Consider the following 4,186-nt stretch of genomic DNA (forward strand, 5'->3'; position numbering starts at 1 on the left):
TAATGTCATCATGTTCTCAACATCTGCACAACTCATCGACTTGGAGGAGGAGACTATACTTGTTTTTACCATTCGTGCCCAGGATATAGTACAGTCGTAGGAACAAATGGCCCTGTCTGATGGAAAGGGATATTTCTCTGTGTTTTGATGTTATTGATGACTCATGATTTGCTTATGTATTGAAAGTCTTTGAAAATGTTTGTCAAATGTTTGTCAAAGCATCTGTAGTTTGATGCTTTAAGTTGGTCATGGTGCATTTCAGTAGCATGCATGTTTAGAGTGTAGATTGCTGTTTTTAATTTAATTACTGATGTCCTAAAATTTTCTAATGCTAACTTCATAGACACACTCTTAAGTGTTCATGCTCCAGACACCCAGGGTTTCTACAACCATCCCCATGCCTCCCAGCATGTAGGACAGCTGTTAGAAGGAAACAGGGAAGGTTGTCCAGCTGGGTCTGAGGGCACGGGTCCTGATTGCATGTATGATCTGAACTTCATTTCAACCACAAAATCTTTGTGAACTGTTCATTGTTTTACTATTTATGCCTCTTCTGGCCTTATTAGTATAAAAGCAGCTCAACTTTTAATGAAGAGAAATGTTTATTCATGTACTACTGAAACTCAGCCATTAAAAGTTTAATATAAACCTTTATTCTAAATGTAATACCATGGGTTTCAGCAGACAAATCATCTCATAAAGGTTCTGGGCAGACCCGCAACCCGGAGCAGCTCGGAGGCGGTGAAGTCGGTGGCTTGCTGTCTGTCTAGATCTCACTCGGTGCTGCAATAGCTCTTCAAGTCTGCCATAAAAAATGGCCTCCAATAAAACTACATTGCAAAAAATGGGAAAGAAACAGAATGGAAAAAGTAAAAAAGTCGAAGAGGCAGAGCCTGAAGAATTTGTGGTGGAAAAAGTACTGGACCGACGTGTAGTGAATGGGAAGGTGGAGTATTTCCTCAAGTGGAAGGGATTTACAGATGCTGACAATACTTGGGAACTTGAAGAAAATTTAGATTGTCCAGAGTAAATTGAAGCATTTCTTAATTCTCAAAAAGCTGGTAAAGAGAAAGACGGTACAAAAAGAAAATCTTTATCGGACAGTGAATCGGATGATAGCAAGTCAAAGAAGAAAAGAGATGCTGCTGGCAAACCAAGAGGCTTTGCCAGAGGCCTTGATCCTGAAAGAATAATTGGTGCCACAGACAGCAGTGGAGAACTAATGTTTCTCATGAAACGGAAAGATTCAGATGAGGCAGACTTGGTGCTGGCAAAAGAGGCAAATATGAAGTGTCCTCAAATTGTAATTACTTTTTATGAAGAGAGACTAACTTGGCATTCTTGTCCAGAAGATGAAGCTCAATAATTGTTTGCATTGCTTTTTATATATATTTATATATATATATAAAATCTAGGTCTTAGTTTTTGATTTACTAGTGTGAAGAAATAACTACATTCTAATGAAAATCAAGTTTGATGTGTTCGTTTTGAAAGTAGTATTGGGGGAGTTGAGTTCTTTTGCATCAATAGCACTGGTTACTTTGAACAAATAAATAAAAGCTTTCTGTAGTTGCCTCCTTTATCAGAAAAGGACATTTGATTCCATAGCATATTATTTCCTCTGCATTAGAGTACATCTTTTCTAAATGTTGGGGGAAATTTCCATAGTCATTACTCAGTCGGAACTTGTGTTTAACTCATATGCCTAAGGACCATTCTGGGTTTGTTTTTTTTGTGTGTGTATACAAAAAATACATATACAAATGGCTTTTTTTGTTTATGTGCTTTTAACATTCACCAAAGCAAAAACCATGGGGTAAATAAGCTCACATTTCTGAGATGCCATCATTCTGAACAACCTAAGAAATAAGTCACTTCAAGTTGAATTTTTTCTGAAGCCGTAACCTTTCAAATTAAATAGATGATTCTGTAATTGGATAATTTAAAAGCAGATCCATATCAGAATCCATATCTATATCTATAATTGTATAAGTGCTATCATTTATTTGCAAAATTTGCCACTACCAACAACCTACCCAGATGAGGAAACTGGACAAATCCTAGTGTTTTAATCAGCTAAGCAAGACTCAGTTAAAAGGACATTTAAAGATTCCTCTGGTGAGCCATTCCTTTATAAAAAGTTGAAATCCCTGTGTTGTATTGACTAAAAGTTCATGACTTCTGGAATATCTAAGACTTGGCTCATGAAAACATAGTCACGCAGTTAGAGATGTTGGCAGTTTAGCATCTGCTGGCATAAATGGGTAAACAAACTTGCAAACCAAATTATCAACCTGCATGGTTTTTGTTTATCCCTACTCATTCCTTACATGTAGGCTCAAATCTTGCAGTATTTGGGTTACTGGTTCAGCAGAAACCAGGAAAACGATAACTTTGTAGTAATCAGAATGTTACCCAACTGTATATTGTTTATTGTAAATACTGGTGAGCAGTGGTCAATAAATAGCTTTATATTCCTTAAAAAAAAAAAAAAAAAAAGGTTCTGAATTGTCCTAGAAACATGGTAGGGATATTGTCTCAGCAGTTTTCCTTGGCCATCTTTGGATTTAGTCTTAGCACTCCTGAGGGGATGATTTAGCCTCAAAGCTTCTAGCTTATCTAAATATGTGTAAAAATAGGGCTATTATTATAGTCATCCCTCAGTATCTGTAGAAATTGGTTCCAGGACCCCCCGTGAATACCAAAATCCATGGATGCTCAAGTCCCCTATACAAAATGGTGTAGAATTCACATATAACCCACACACATCCTCCCGTATACTTTAAATCATCTCTAGACTTCTTAGAACACCTAATTCAATGTAAATGCTGTGTAAATAGTTGTTATACTGTATTGTTTAGGGAATAATGACAAGAAAAGTCTGTATGTGTTCAGCACAGATGCAGTTTTCTTCTTTTTGAATATTTTCGAGCTGTGGTTAGTTGAATCTATGGATGCAGAATCCACAGATTCAGAGGGCCAACTATACTTCCTCAGCCAACTCAGGTTAGGATTGGTGTCTCAGTGCAGGTCACTGATGGGTTTCCTTCATCCCCAAAAAGACATGAATAAAAGGGCCTGGGGTCCTCCTTGCCTGGTTCACAGGCATTAGGCTTACTCCCTCATTCTGTGTTCCCAGTTTAAAAGTAGTAACTAGATTTCCAGTGTCAGATGGCATGGCATTGGGCTAACAGGAATTGAGGCAGCCCCTTCCAATATCTGGTTAAAAGCCCTGTGATGAAAAAGAAAAGGGTCAAACACCCACAGCTCAAAGCAACTGTGTTAGTCCATTTCTGTTGCTTATAACAAAATACCTGAAACTGAGTGATTTATAAGAAAATGAAATTTATTGCTTACAGTTTCAGAGGCTGGGAAGTCCAAAGTCCAGGGAACACATTTTGGTGAAGGCCTTGGTGGTGGCAACAGTGACCGAGGGGTGTCGCATGGCAGAAAATGGCAGTGCAGAGAGAGAATAACTCCCCGTGTGCTCTCCTTCCAAAGCCCTCAGAACCACGCCCAACCACCATTATTAATCCATTCGCTATGACATGATCCTACAATCTAATCACCTCTTCATGGCCCCACCTTTCAATTACCGTAATAGGATTTCCCACCCTCAGTTACAGTGGGGATTAAGCATCAGTGAGGTTGGGGGGACATCCAGTCTATAGCAGCAACAAAGCAACAACAAGAACCTGGATCCCCATTGCTGTGCCACATGGGGGCTGCCCCTCAAGGCACCCAAGGCCACTTTTCTGGGAACATTCTAAGATGGAAACTCTCTTAAAAAGGCTGGAGAGGAAGCTTGTGTGTGGTGGTGGAGAGTGTGAGATGGGCAGTGGTGTGTGATATCCTGGGAAGTGGAATTCTCTCAAAGACAGCACTGGTCCAGAGTATCAGCAGACTAAGCCAGGTGGCTAGAGAAGCATGCTCTGTCAGAGAAGGACAGCTGTAGTACAGTTACTACAGCAGCAGCAATACATTGTATTATACTATATATTATAGTAACAACCATAATATAATAATAGCTGACATTTACTATTTATGCACAGTGCTAAGGGCTTTAAAGGCTTTTCATTTAGTCCTAACAAGAACATTGTGGGGCTGGTGTGTTTATTAGCTTCCTTTTAAAGATGAGAAAACTGAGGCATAGAGAGGTTAAGCAACTCTCCCAAAGTCACACAGC

The 4,186-nt window shown here is 39.2% G+C and overlaps 1 pseudogene; it reads left to right on the forward strand.

Annotated features, from left to right (window-relative positions):
* Positions 1 to 715: 715 nt before the first annotated feature.
* On the forward strand, positions 716 to 1,499 carry LOC134388901 (chromobox protein homolog 3-like; annotated as a pseudogene).
* Positions 1,500 to 4,186: the final 2,687 nt, after the last annotated feature.

This window comes from Cynocephalus volans, chromosome 1, assembly GCF_027409185.1.
Source record: "Cynocephalus volans isolate mCynVol1 chromosome 1, mCynVol1.pri, whole genome shotgun sequence".
NCBI classification, from domain to species: Eukaryota; Metazoa; Chordata; class Mammalia; order Dermoptera; family Cynocephalidae; genus Cynocephalus; species Cynocephalus volans.